The following is a 15,333-nucleotide window of genomic DNA, read 5'->3' as shown; positions in this document are numbered from 1 at the left end:
AGTACGAGGAGCTAGGACTGGGTGACACACAGAGATGTGTCCTGAAAATATGGCCAGAAGACCCAAGGCCTACATGGAAACAGAGCAGAAGGGAGGAGATGGGGACACAGCAGGGAGTGGAGGGAAGCAGAGTAAGAAGGATTGGGCTGGATTCAGGAAAATAGAGTAGGAGGGTCCAGGAAACGGAGAAATGGACACAGGGCAGGAGGGAAACTGGTCAGTTGGGAAGGAAAAATTAGCACATGGGAAATCTGAGGAGAGGGGTCTAGAACTTGAAGGAGAAGGGGTCTGGTGCTGGGGAATGGGAGCAGGAACATGTACGTTATGGACCAGAAGGAGGAGGGAGCTGGAAAAAGAGAGCCCATGATGCTAGGAAATAAATAGACCTTGAAGGGGGCGGGGGGGTAGCAGGAGCAGGTCTAGCTATTTTGCCAGCCAGGATGGAAAATGTTTTTGGCATACAACCCCCACGAGGGACCGATACCCCACTCCCCCCCCACTGCCCCCAAAAGGCCAGCCAATCGCAGTGGAGAAGAGTCTAAGAAAGCCAAGTGGTGCACTAGAACAATGCCCCCTGGAAGTTGGTGCCCAGGGCAACAGCCCTGCTTGCCCTCCCCTAGAACAGGCCCTGGGGCCCGGGACCTGGAAGGTAGAGCAGGAAGGGCCAAGATAGGGCTGATGAGAGGATGGAGGGAAGGTGGGGGGGAGGAATGTACCCAGGCCCTGAGCTTGGGGTGGGCCCAAAACTTCTGTAACTGGGGTGAAATGGGAGGGGGGGTGAGGCCCCAGAAAACAGGAGCTGCTGGGGCCCCAAATTTCTCTCAACAGGCCTACCCCAGGCTAAGAGAAATGGAGCAGGAGAGGCCGGGAAACACTCACAATCCTGATGGTATCACCAGAGGGCATCAGGGAGACAGGTTAGTGGCCATTCTGCTGTTGCAGGGCTTAGGCTGCTGTCTGCCTGGGCCTGAGCCATGCAGACAGAAACCCTGTAGAGCAGCCAGCTGCTCATACATCCTGTGGAGATCGGAGCTTTCCCACCTCCTGCTTCCCCAGGTGGCAGGGAGGTTCCTGCTGTAACCAAGGCTCTCGGAGGATGCAATGTACGGTGTAAGGATGTTTTTTTTTTCTGGCTGCAGAGCACTGGCCACTTTCCTATCAGCGCAGAGAAACTGCTGCAACCTGAGCTGCAAGGCAGGATACCTCCCTTCCCTGTTAGCACATCACTCCTCCTGTATACTGAGGGAAACACGTAGCTTCTCAAAGCTGCTCTCCGTGGCTGTGGTGAAAGCTGGTCCGAGCCGACATCATGAGTGGTTTGATTGCTGCTCCAGGTGCACACTCCTACCACTCCCACACAGGGGCCTGCTCTCCTGAACTGGTCACTGCCTGGCAAATTTTGCGGCCGGGGAAGGGGCATCAAAGAAGAGTTTGGCAGTTGCCGCCATGGATCAGCAGCAGCTGTGAGCTCCCAAAAGCCCTGACCTTCCACCCTGATCGGATGCACTAGTATCTGCACAGGCAGCTTTCAGTTATGGGTTGCTGGGGACGGGGGCACAGGGAGATGCTGTGAACCCGTCTCAGAGCTCTCAGAAAGGGACCGCTGGGTCGGTCTGACGTCGGCCCTCCGGTGGGAAATGGGGAGCATGCTGCTTACTCAGCAAAGCGTGCCCTAGAATGGATGTGGTGCTGGAGCTGGAGCTGGCTCCTGGCCCCCACCGTGCTGCTGCTCACCCTGGTTTGTGTAAATATGCCCACCCTTATGCTGGATGTGGGTCTGCAGAGACATGGCACCCACCCAGCCAGGCCAAAATCTGTAGCTAACATCTGCTGACATAACAGACAAGCCACGTGGATTTCACCACGGCGGTTAAGCGGAAAATATTTCCCTACACGTGATTTCAGCTTATGCTGTTTACCAGGTGCTGTACCCTTTGGTGCCATTGAGGTCGCTAAACACAGCACTGGATGAATCTCTAGCACCCATATTGCCCCCAGTGGCCTCTTATTCTGCTAGACCAGGGGTGGGCAAACTTTTTGGCCTGAGGGCCACATCGGGGTTGCAAAACTATATGGAGGACCGGGTAGGGAAGGCTGTGTCTCCCCAAACAGCCTGGACCCCACTCCCTATCCACCCCCTCCCACTTCCCACCCCCTGACTGCCCCCCCTCAGAGCCCCCGACCCATCCAACCCCCCCTGCTCCTTGTCCCCTGAGTGCCCCCTCCCGGTACCCCCGCCCCTAACTGCCCCCCGGGACCCCACCCCCTATCCAACTGCCCCTTCTCCCTGTCCCCGACTGCCCCGCCTGCTATCCACACCCCCGCCCCCTAACAGGCCCCCCGGGACTCCCACACCTATCCAGCCCCCCCGTTCCCTGACCGCCACCACCCCCCGAACTTCTGCCCCATCCAACTGCTTCCTGTCCCCTGACTGCCCCCTGGGGCTCCCCACCCCCTTACCATGCAGGAGCCCGCCACGCTGCCCGGCAGGAGTGGTGGGCCAGAGCGCACCGGCGGTGCAGCGTGCTGAGGCTGTGGGGGGGGGGGAACAGCAGGGGAGGGGCCAGGCAGAACCATCCCACGGGCAGGATAGTCCCACGGGCTGGATGTGGCCTGCAGGCCGTAGTTTGCCCACCTCTGTGCTAGAAGCAGTGTCGTCTTCTCCCCCATCATCCCTGGCGGTAGGCATATTCTCTTTTGGGGAACTCCTCCCCCACCTTACTCTCAGGAATACCTTGTCCCATGTTACTTTGGTCATCAACATCGGTAGCAGCAACTCTTTCGTTTGTAGACCCCTGCCACAATGAGTTACCCAGAGAGGAACCTGACAGTGAAAGCTTCTGCATCCTGCCCTGGTGAATAGCCAAGAGATCACAGCGCATTCTGCATATTCATGTTCCTGCCCAGGTAAGTGTCCCAAAAAGACAACGGTTCCTTTGCAGCATATCGTTACAGTCTGTTTGCAAATTGCTTGGCTGGGGTGCTATACAGTTAACGGGGGCATGATGATATCTATGGGACAGCAGCCTTTGTCATCACCTGCTCAGATCAGAAATGAGTCTTTCTGACAACCTCATCCACTGGAGCCCTGAGCATTTCTCCTGCTCAGTGTGGGTGGGTCTGGGTCTGTGTGTGCTGCCCTGGAATGGCAGCTAGGAGTGGGACACAGCTTAAGTTAACACAGCAGGAAAACAGACTTAATGAACAAATTGGGAGGAACCATGATCATTTTGTGGTTAATCCCTGGAGAAGAAGGGAAAAGGTCTAAATGAAACCAATAAAATTGCAAGTCAAGATTGAGGTGCAATGCCACAGCTGTCAGGGCGGGCTCCGGAAATGAGGTAAGAATTGGTACTTTCACCTCAGCACTGGAATAGCAGGGGGGCCTGCAGCAGGGCAGGAGTGAGGGGCATAGGCAGAGCTGTGTGAATGAAACATGCAGGCTTTCGCGCACCGTCTCTGGATTTAGCTAGTGCTGCCAATTCTCCATTTTTGTGTGTATTATCAAAATGCACTTAAAATCAGCCTCACTTCCCCACCACCACTGAAAAGTTCAGTAGTAATAAAAGGGAGGCCAGAAAAACCCTGGCAGGCGCAGACTCTGTTTTCATTGACATTTTAAATGGTTATTTTTAATGGTACATTTAACTAATGCGAACTTATCTATGGGAAGAGAATTTGGCCGTTAACACTGGCATCTGTTTAACAAACTGAGGCTCTGCATTTGGTGAGGCGTGAGTATAACACCAATAATACTACTTGCTAACAGCAGACTCATTAGCATTAATTACTGCATTTACTACCACGTAGCGCATCCTGTATCTATGAGAAGATTTACTACTGAAGGGGGTTCCCAAGGGGATGGATCTAGACTGTTCTCAGTGGTACCAGATGACAGATCAAGGAGCAATGGTCTCAAGTTACCGTGGGGGAGGTCGAGGTTGGATATTAGGAAAAACTATTTCACTAAGAGGGTGCTGAAGCCCTGGAATAAGTTACCTAGGGAGGTGGTGGAATCTCCTTCCTTAGAGGTTTTAAGGCCCAGCTTGACAAAGCCCTGGCTGGGATGATTTAGTTGGGGATTGGTCCTGCTTTGAGCAGGGGGTTGGACTAGATGACCTCCTGAGGTCCCTTCCAACCCTGATATTCTATGATTCTATGTCTCTTATTCTCACTGGGAAAAGTACATAGGAAACCATTATCATCGGTGTAGTAATATCATCAAATGAGTATTTAAATTAGCAGTATTCATTTTAACCCAGAACCTTCTGAAAAGTAGGGAAGGGGTCAAGATGGTTGAGGAAATTATGCCTGTGACATTTTCCCACTGAAGCTCTAGGAACACAGGTAGCTTAGCTGCAACTATAAATGAGTCTGAGGGGGATCATGACCAAAGATGCCGGGAACACTGCAAATAAATTTTCCTGACAAACATTTCACAATTCAGCAAAGATTGGTATGCTCTGCTCAAGAGAGGCCTTGTCAGAAAGGGCAAGGTACAGGGAAGGATTGAGGGGCATGGGCTCCACACACAAAGCTCTGCCTAGGACAGCAATAGCAGGGGGGGCTGCAGGGTGGAAGTGAGGGGCATTATCAGAGCTGTATGGGGAGCCCAGGGGTGGAATAGCAGGGGGGCTGTAGATCAGGAGTGAGGGGTAGTGGCAGCTGTGCAGAGAAGCTTCTATAGTCTGTGCAAGCTTCCCCACAAATCCCTTCCAGTGCACCTCATTCCCTCCCTGAAGCACCACATTGTTTGCCCAGACTATATCTGCTTTACCAGACTTGTCTTCAGGAGCACAGCTGACTCAGTTCACCTGTTCCAAACTTCTGTCCTATTTGACAGCTGATTTCCAAGACAAGGATTAGCGGAAGAATAAAGCAGCACCTAATGCTTTCATATTTGTTCTACATTCGCTGTCGACCTCAACGCATGGTGGAGTTAAAGCTAATCAGACTATTCGTGTCTCAAGAGAAATTCTGGGATGAGACACTGTGTACATTGGCAGAGCAGTGTTGAAGTCAGTGGAGCTATGCCAGTTTACACTAGCTGAGAATCTGGCCCCTTGTTTCTAAACAGCAAAACACATTGGATCTGAGTCACCGCTGTGTTTCTCCAGTTTTATGCCAGTGTAACTGAGACATACTGGAGGAATGCAGTGCTGTATGAGACCTTTTGTTTTTATATCTACTCCAGGCACATCCAACCCCCCTCAGACCTCGGGAAAGCAGAGCAGGGCCCAAATCTAACGCCTGGCTCCAAACATCTCCAAACTTGGCACTTCACATCTGGATCTGGACCTGAATCTGGATTCAGACTTCACAGCTCATAGCAAAACCCGGACACTCCCAAAGTTTGGGGACATAAGAGTCGGGGGAAGGATCCTTGCTTTGTTGTTGAGGCACAGCACTGTGGGAAGTCCTTTCTGCTGTGCTTTTGTGTCCCTCTGGATATGACATTGAGATGGGTGTAAGAGTAAACGCAGAGATTAAATGTAACTGGGAATGGGCTATAGACGTCTGGGAGTAAGCATTTGCTGCTGTTCGTAGACACGGGTCAGGATCCAGAACCCCTGTCATCCATGCCAATGGGGAGGGGAAAGGAGGGGAGGAGAGGGTCATTCTGAGACATCCAGATCAGAGTAATGGGGGCTGATTGCAGCTGAGTGATCATGGAGTTAACAAACCAAGAAGCACTAAGGAGGCTTTCCGGAGGGAGGAAAAATTACAGCAGAGGCACTTTGTGCCTCTAATGATCCACTCGATGAGATAAAACCAGCGCAAGACAGACAAATGGAAACTTGATTCAAGAGGCACTGAAAGAGACAAAACTGCAATGAAAAGCTCTGGAAATTAACTCCACAGCAATGAAACTTTATCTCCCATGGAGCCCAATGCACTCTTACAGTCCCTCTCTGTGCACCCTCCCGTCTCTCACTCCCCCTTCTCTCTCTCTCTCTCTCTCTCTCTCACATAATCACTACAGCTGGGAAAGCACTTACTCAGATCAAACAGGTGAGGTGTGAATTCACTTTGATGTGATCCTTTTTTATTCAAATCAGCATGAAAGAACTCTTGTTTTCAAGAATGCTCTCAGCAAAAGAAAGTCCCAGGTGCCCTTGTGAACAGAATCTGTCATCACACAAGTGTTCACGTGAATTTAGGCACTTTCTCTAGGCACCTAAGTTTCCACTGGTAAAGTCCCCTAGGTGCCTAAATTTCTGCCAGTGGGCATGCACACAGCCACCTAGCTCCTGATGTCCCCGAGTTGCTCATTGCTTAGTCATGCCTAAGCTGCAGCGAGTTTCACAAACTAGGCATTTCCCTGCCATCTCATCTATAGAGCCCGAACTAGTGGGTGTTCTCAGATCACACCTAATTCCCACAAAAAGCACCTGTGATAGTGGTGCCCCCTCATACTCAATGACCAGAGCTCTCATCTAAGGTGTGGGAGTCCCAGGTTCAAATCCCCCCATGCCTGATTTAGAGCAGGGCCTGGAACCTAGGTCTCCCACCTTCCAGATGAGTGTACTGGCTGGGCTATATAGGCTGTTTTGGAGTGGATCCCTTTCAGTCTCTCCTATTGAAGCAATTCCATTTTATAATAAATATTTCACTAGTCATTGGAGCCGGGCCTGAAACCTGGGTCTTGGGTGAGTGCCTTAACCACTAGGCTAGCCAACAGCTGAAATATGTTCACAAAACCAGTTTGTTTAGTAATTTCAAATAACGAGCAAATTAGTCAAAATCAAAGTCTGGTTGCAGGTCATTTGTGAACTGAAAAAGGAGCTAAGGTCATTCAATAAATGGTTTGCAATGAGACCATCTTTCTCTCTCTCTTAGATGCACACGTACATATGTGTACACCCCTCGCTCTCCTCGCTGCTTTAAAGCTCCTGTTTGCTTTACAGACATTAACACTACATCCTCCCTAACATGCTCATAAGGCTTCTGTTGTTCTCTCTCTCTTGCTCCAGCATACTGTACTGTCCCCACCTCCCTCTCTCTCACACAGGCTGTCTTTGATGAGCACATGTGAGCAGTTTGGCTCTCATTCATTATGTATGAAGCCAGGAACCTCCCATCTTGCTGCAGCTGAACCATAGAACAATGTCCTTTGAAAGCAGCTGCAGGACATGCCAGAAGGGGGAGACAGCTCAATGGTTTGGGCTGTTGCAATAGGCGAAAGAAGAGGGAGAGAGAAACGTCAAACCTGATTCTGTTTCCTGGCACCTTCTGTCATCTTTTTACACCCATTTACAATGCTGCCCTTCTGATTCAGTACTGTTGTACACCCACCACACAGAGGTGCCAAGTGGAGGGTAACAGAGAATGAGGCCTGTTGTTTCTTAAAACTTTAAAGAAGGGGAAGGAGAAAGGATACATTTTGGGGAATGGAGTCTGCTCCTCTCCATGTCTGATGGACCAGACCTTTCCCTGTGTCTGATGGGCTGCTGGCTGAACAGGTTTCAAGGCAGGGAAGACAGAGCTAAAAGAACAGGGGAGAGCAAATGATTTCAGGTCCCAGTGAGGCTTAATGGCAGAGGCAAGGCGGCCTTCCAGTGAGACCAGCGACTGTGATTTCTGCCAACCCAGACAAGGCGCTCACTTGTGAGCTTCAGACCAATTTGGGATGGAAAAAGAGAGTGAGCTCCACTCCTTTCCAGCCATCCCTCCTTTAGTCTCTCCTCTCACCCTTTCTTCAGCACCTCTCTAGTCACATTCCCTTCGGATCACCAAGAAGATGGCAAGAGGGACACAACCACGCATACAATCACAAAGAGGCACATATGCATAGGAAAGCTCCTGCCTCCCCTCTTGTGGGCGCACAGGTGCACCTACACACAAAGGCCATCCATGCAAATCCACATGGTCTCAAGCAGAGGCACCCACACAGCCAAAGGGCCTATATGCAGACATACAGCACCCACACACACAGAGAACACCCTCTCTCTCACACAGAAAGACATAGGCATTATCTAGTGGAAAAATTGCAGGAATGCCATGTGAGGAGTGGAGATATTACACAGATGAGGGACAGGACAGGAAATTCCCAATGAAGGTACTCACCAGAAAATTAAGTCTGTCTTCCCCCTTGCACTCATGCATTACAAAGCCTTGTGCCTTGCATTACAAGATCACATACCGTACAGCATACAGTGTGCATTAATACAAAATACTGTGGATGTGGCGCTCACGATTAAAGCAGAGACTTTGCCTTTCCACGACGTTCTATCATTTGCTGAATAGTATGGCATCTTTTCTGATATGGTGGGATCATGTAATGAACGACATACAAGTTATGCTTACCTCTATACTTCTCTCTCAGTTCAAATCTCAGCCTTAACATAGTTTTCTGCAACTAGTTGCCTGTGTTTGTTTTATTTAAAAAATTAAGACAAAGTATATTTTTAAACATGAAAAATAAATCAGAACTAAAGCAGTAGACTAGAAATGTTTTATAAATAGAGAAGGTGTTAGAGAGGGAGAGAAAGAGAGGGGTGTAGAGGCAAACTTAGCTCAAACTTCACATTAATATCACTACCAAAATGGAATCATGCTATTTAAAGAGCATAATATATTTCTATTCATGTTGGTGGCCAGCTCTCGTTCTCCCCCTTATCTGATCAGCTTCACAGCCACGCTTTGGTTTATAAATGTAGAGCATTTATACGAAAAACTCAAAAAACCACCGTTAATGAGTAAGTGCTTGCTGGCCAGAATATGTGAAAGCGAGCAGTGGCCTTGATGTGGCCAATGCAGAATACAGGAAGGTTATTGTAGGGCAAAATAGAAAGGGGACCCCACCGGTTTTGATGGTTGCAGGTTGCCCTGGGTGCTGATGTTATGTAGCAAAGCTATATTACATCATCTTGTGTGATGGGGTAGGAAAGAGGACAAGGGGGAGGAGGTAAGATGTAAAAAGAATCCACAGCCAAACATATATGTGTGTGTCATCCACCATGTTGGCCAATCCAGGGACTGAACCAGGGACTTCCAGAGTTAGAAGCTTAAATCTGCAGAGCTTGAGCTAAAGAGCCATCTTCTGGTGACGTCTCAGTCTGGCATCCTCTATGGACCAGGCACAGAGTGAGAGACAGCACACACAGAGCAGTGAGTCATATATGTACAGTATGCTCCCAGTCACCTTCCCCCTGTGTTGTGCTGGAATGGGGCGGGAACTCACTGGGCTGTTTGGGTTCCCTTGGATTTTGTTAGGGGAGAGGAATGTGCGGCTAGTGCCTCAGCAATTACTTAGGTGAAGTAATTTGCCCCTTTTCTTACAAGACATGGAGCTGAGGATCTCTGCCTCGGTGCCCCAATGAGCTAAAGGGGAATTATTTTTTTTCCCTTCTAGCAAAGAGACAGAGCTGGACTGTAACAAACATAAGGGGAATATTTTATTGAGGTGGCGGGACACAGACCACCCCCATGTTCGCTCTGGCTGCCACATATCCCAAATTCTGCAGCACCATAGGATTAGTGTTCTCTCAGAGATCCTCCCTTTGACCCAGGGGATGGCATGCTGGGGGGAGGTAGCGAGCTGTGAGTTCAAAGGCTTTATATGAAGAACAGCTGTTAGAGCAGCTAATCTGTGAGCCAAAGGAACTGAGAGAACATCTGCTCTGTTTTATAGGAGATCTTCCTGGGCTAAGAAGGATAGACTAAGAAGAGGGCTTAGCTCACCTGTCGGCAGTTTGGGCTCTGTTTGCAGTTATAAAAGATTTGTTTATTTGGGGGCAAGGGAAAGGGTGTGAGAGAGACAGAGCTGGTAGGGGAAAAAGACATCGTGAAAGAGACATTTTTGAGAAGATATTCTTATTTATGGTATATATTTTTAATGGGTTTTTAACAGTTCATTATATTTTCTCCCACAAAATAAGCACCTCAGCACAGAATACTCACTGACCTCTGACCTCCTGGGACTCAAAAGACCTGGGTGCAATTCCCTGCTGTGCCACAGTCTTCCTATCTGACATTGGGCAAATCTCTAAGGGCTATATCCACAAAGGGAGTTAGGTGCCCAGATATTCAGACCAAACTCCTGCTCAGCAGCCGGCTAACCCGTAGGTGTCTAAAGTCCCTCGACATCTATGTTTCCACCAGCAAAGTCTGCGTGGCACCTACATTTCTACTGCTGGGTACCAGCAATGCCACTAAGTCCTGATGCATCCCAGCTGCTCGGCCCCTAAGCCCCAGTGGGATTCTCAGACAAGGTGTTTCTCTGCTTATCTTGCCTGGAGGACTTGATCCAGTCAGGGTTCTCAGAGGCATCAAGTCTTGCATAAGACACAGCTGAAGAGTTTGGGGTGATTGTGTCCCCTCCCCCTTATACAGAATAGTCTGGTGGTTAGCCCACTCACCCAAGATGAGGGCCAGAGTGAGAATGGCTTCCTAGCCTAGTGGTTAGTGCACTGACCTGGGTTCCAGTCCCTGCACCGGTGAATGTTTGTTTTTCATACAAAATAGAACTGCTTGAAGCGCAAAGCTTGAGAGAGCCCCAACCCCAGAATACCCTATAGTCTTGTGGTTTGGGTACTCCTCTCATAGATGGAAGACTTGGATTCACGTCCCTGTTCTAAATGATGCAAAGCGGGGGATTTGAACTTGTGTTTCCCATGTCTTGGGTGAGCACTTGAGCCAGTTGGGTGTAAGGGAGGTAGCTGTGTTTTGTGGGGGCCTGATGAGGTTGGTGTCTGTCTGTATAATAATCACACACTGTGTGTGTGTATTCATGCGCTTTTTCCTGGTTTTGCATGGACCTGTTGGTCATATCATTTCTCTATTGCAAGCTGATTGGCCATTGCAGGCTGATTCTGACACTATTGTCTGTACTGAAATAAAGCCTCAGAGTGCACTAATGGGATTTTATGGCATTAATGCAGAGCACAGTAGAGTGAGAAATGGGTTTTCTGGTCCTGGGCTTCTTGCTGTCACAGCTCAGCCAGGAAACCAATGACGAGATAAATGTAACCCTGGACATTTTAAAGGCTTTTGATCTGTGCAGCATGTTGAAAGACCATTGCTTTGAACTCTGCTATTAGATAACCCAAAGGAGATGAGGGGAGCTATTGGTATGAAACCCCCCACCCCTTATCAAGCTGAAGGCACACACATATACATTAGATCTACCAGGGAGAAAGGACTAGGGGAAGCAGTGGTATGAATCGTCTTATCAAATATACTGAGTAGGGAAACATGAGTGGGGCTATTGGTGAGTAGCGTGCACACCCCCTTCTCCCCACAATACACTGCGAAAGTGTCAGGGGCTATTGAGTAGGGGCCACCATCCAGATTAATGGGAATCGAATGAAAGACCATGTTCTCTTGTCATTCCCAGTGTGACTCCTAGACCAAAGAGGTTTCAGGAAGTTCTGGTGAGCAGTGGAGAGCCTCAGAAACTGTGGGATACATAGCACTACTTTAGATAACGGTCAGCATCCTGGAAGAGTGTGTTGTGTGTCTGGTCATGGCATACAAATTTTGAGTACAGGTCAGACTGGGAAATGTATAGGGAATTCAAAGTCAGCGTGGATTAGTACACAGTATATTTCTTCTCTGGAGATGTTGGTTCAAGGATGCTAGGTCACAAGTGAAACAAGGTAGTCTCATGCAATTCCCCAGGGACAGACGGCCATGCATCACAAGTCCATCACACACACTTACAAGATTAGCCACCTGCTCACAAGTGGTCAAGCCTGCAGTAACGAATGGTACTATAGACATAATTGTCTGGGTTGAGGACCACACACTGGCAGAGCTGTGGGGGCAGCCCGTCCCTGGAATAGCAGGAGATGCTGCAGGGCAGGACTGAGGGGCATTAGCAGAGCTGTATGGGGAGCCCAGGGCTGGAATCACAGGGGGGCTGCAGGGTGGGAGTGAGGGGCATTGGCAGAGCTGTGTGGGGAGCCCAGGATTGGAGTAGCAAAGGGATGCAGGGCAGGAGTGTGGGACATTGGCAGAGCTGTATGAGAGAGAAAAGGGGGCAGGACTGGAAGAGTAAGACGTGAAGGAGTTCGAGTTTGAGGTGCTGTATGACTGTTAACAGAACTGTGTAAGGGAAGCTTGTGCAGCACCTACCGTGCACTACTGTGGGATCAACATTACCCAGGCTTATTGGCTGATTCCTTTCACAAGCAGCTTAATTCCCCTGCCAGATGTTTCAGACAAGAAGACTTGATGAGGGACTGTATGCAAGATTCAGCACTTGCACCAAATGCAAAGGAGAAAGGTTACAGGATGCGAACTGGTAGCCCCCTGTCTCAATATGGTGCCAAGTCCTGTACTAAGCTCTAACAGACGGAACAGCACGCTACACTACAGGGCACACAGGTGATTATATGTGTCATACCCTGAGCGCATATTCTGGAAACAGATCTGGAACCGAATTTTCCCAGAGAGGGGCCAGATCCTCAGCAGATGTAACTCGCAAAGCTACACTAATTGCAGCTGAGCTATACTAATTTATGCCAACCCAGGATCTAGCCCCGGTGTGCTTTGTAACACTTCCATCAGCAAAAACCAACCCATTGGTTTTCCGTCCAACGCTATTTTTATTTGAGAGAAAGGAAATGACAAAGCAAGAAAGAACAAAAGTCAGGTCTCCAAGAGAGGGCGCAGTATGTGTGAATGCACTGTAACAGGCTGCAGCCCCTCTGAGAACAACATGTCTCACACCAGCAGAGTGGCTGTGCATGTGAAGGTGTAGCACAGAAGACAAAAGGCATCACAGTTTGATAGCCACACACCTCACAGTTTTGGATCCAGGGATTTGGTTCAGCCCATTATGATGATAGGAGCCGGTTGTAAAATTCAAATATGGATTTCAAACCTTCCAAACTTCTGGCTTGTTCAGAAGCAGCGTTGTCTTTATCTGCTCCGGGAGCACGGTAGGGAAGTGAACAGAGATCAGAGAAAGCAAACAGAGATCAGTGTCTGCTTAGAGGTGGCATTCACAGGACATTAGAGATCATACTCCCGCTGCTCTCAGTCGGTATCTCTGCTGCTGTGCGGCTTCCACTCTGTAAACCTTTTTCCCCCTCTCGCCCTGAAAAATAGAAAGCGAGAGACTGAGCTCTTGATCTTCGAAGCTGGCTGGCAGCAGGATAGAATCAGGCAAATTCATTCATTGGCATGCCGCACAGAGCTGCCTCGGAAGAGCCTGTGGGTGGGTGATGAATACCTGGTAATTAGGCTGATTGTGGGCTCCTCGATAACAATTCCACATCGATGCTGCACATTCGGCAAACATGTTCACAAACATTTGATTCCTGGGGCACATGCGTGTGTGTGTGGGAAGCCTGATGAATATTTTCAGATTAAGCATAAATGGGGCTGTTGGTTTTTTGTTTTTGTTTTTTATCCTACATCATGCTCAGGGCAAGGAATTGGGCTTCAGGAATACATGGAGCAAAGGAATGTCGTGTGGAGCGAAAGGGGCTGGGCCCAAAGGAAAAATAAATGTCAGCAATCTCTGGTCTCTACAATCTCCCCACTGTCAATCATAGGAAGAAGCCTATGTTCTTCAGTGTGGATTGGAGCTGACTCTAGAAGTCAATGGAGTCGTGAGCAAGCCTTTATGTCACAATATTAATGAGCAAGTTGGGTGGGGAAAGTTTGGCTGAAGCTCTGAAAGTCCCTCCCAAAGTTCTGGGAGTTTGCATCTGGAGCTTTGATCCAGGCTTAGCTGTTATTTAGTCAGATAGATTCCCAGTTCAGTGGGCGGGTTTGGTGGATGATCACACATTGCAGAGTGGCCCATTTGATATCATGATACCGATATGCTCAAGTCCCAACCATACCTACCATAGTCTTAGAAGGCAGTGTGCTGCTGGGAGGTGCTATTTGTTTAATGTGGACATGTATTTGTCTCCAGACACCCCAGCATGGCCCTCAGAGGCACTTTGCAGTGAAAGATACTGTAGACACTTCACCTACCTACATGCTCAGTATGGCATTCTGCATTGCTATGGCTGGTGTCATTCATGACCTCAGCATATTCTATATTTTGAGACCCGAGCATGACATTAGCAGCTGCTGAACGGTCTTCCCCCTCCAGTGCTCCATCTCCCATAGCCCAAGCATGGCGTCTGGATTCCTCCTAGCACTGGACTGGGACTCAGCAGACGTGGGTCCAGTTCCCAGCTCTGTCACGGGTCAGCCAGGTGACCTTGGGCAACTCATGTTGCCGCTCTGTGACTCAGTTTCCCCCACTGTAAAATGGGAATAATGATACTGACCTCCTTTGTAAAGTGCTATCAGACCTGCTGATGAAAATCACTACATTATAGCTAGGTGTTATTAATAATGCCAAAGACAGAGAGGAAGTACAAAGCGCTGTCATTCATAACCTGTGCAAGCTCCCCCTCTTAGCATTCCAGTCTGGCGTTTGGGCTGCTGTGCTGCAAAAGGCGCTGCCTTCACTCACGGTGCATCTCCCAAAACTTTAGCGTGGCAGCAAGGGGGAGACTGAGGCGAATGAGCAGTGGAGTAAATTATTTGCTTCAGGGCAGTTCCTACTGGCTTATAGAACCATTGTGCAGTTCCTAGATCAGAGGTGGGCAAACTATGGCCCGCGGGCCACATCCGGCCAGTGGGACCATCCTGCCCAGCCCCTGAGCTCCTGGCCCGGGAGGCTCGCCCCGGCTCCTTCCCCGCTGCCTCCCTCCCTCGCAGCCTCACCTCGCCGCCGGCGCAATGCTCTGGGCAGTGGGGCTGCAGAGCCCAGCCTGACCCAGTGCTCTGTGCTGCGCAGCGTGGCTGCCCCTCCTGGTGCAGCCGCACTGGCAGTCACTGATGCTCCAGGCAGTGCAGTAAGGAGGCAGGGAGAGGCGGGGATTGGATAGAGGGCAGGGGTGTTCGGGGGGTGGTCAGGGGTGTGGATAGGGGTTGGGGCAGTCAGAAGGCGGGGAACAGGGGGGTTGAATGGGGGCAGGGGTCCGGGGGGCACTCAGGAAGGAGAGGAAGGGTTGGTTGGGATGGTGGGGGGCAGTTAGGGGCGAGGGATCCAGGGGCGGCCGGGGAGAAGGAGCGGTTGGATGGGGCAGGGGTCTCGGGGGTACAGTCAGGAAGGAAGGGGGGGTGGATGGGGTGGGGGGGCAATTAGGGGTGGGGAGTCCGGGGGCGGTCAGGGGACCGAGAGCAGCGGGGGTGGATGGGGCAGGGGTCCCCGGAGGCCTGTCAGGGAACAGGAGGGGTTGGATGGGGCAGGAGTCCCGGGGGGGCCGTCAGGGGGCGAGAAGCAGGCGGGTTGGATGAGGGCGGGAGCCAGGCCATGCCTGGCTGTGTGGGGAGGCACAGCCTCCCCTAACCGGCCCTCCATACAATTTCAGAAAC

The 15,333-nt window shown here is 50.2% G+C and overlaps 1 long non-coding RNA gene across 1 annotated transcript in view; it reads left to right on the top strand.

Annotated features, from left to right (window-relative positions):
- Positions 1-852: 852 nt before the first annotated feature.
- The window catches only part of LOC142000206 (uncharacterized), a 40,347-nt gene continuing 25,866 nt past the window's right edge, over positions 853-15,333 (top strand). Inside the window, exons 1-2 of the long non-coding RNA XR_012642194.1 lie at positions 853-1,110; positions 2,792-2,907. This is a non-coding gene — a long non-coding RNA (uncharacterized LOC142000206). The remainder of the gene's footprint in view (positions 1,111-2,791; positions 2,908-15,333) is intronic.

The sequence above is a fragment of the Natator depressus genome, chromosome 1, assembly GCF_965152275.1.
Source record: "Natator depressus isolate rNatDep1 chromosome 1, rNatDep2.hap1, whole genome shotgun sequence".
In the NCBI taxonomy this organism is placed as follows: Eukaryota; Metazoa; Chordata; order Testudines; family Cheloniidae; genus Natator; species Natator depressus.
Note: the sequence above shows the minus strand (reverse complement) of the source record. Positions and strands in the feature narration are given on the sequence as shown.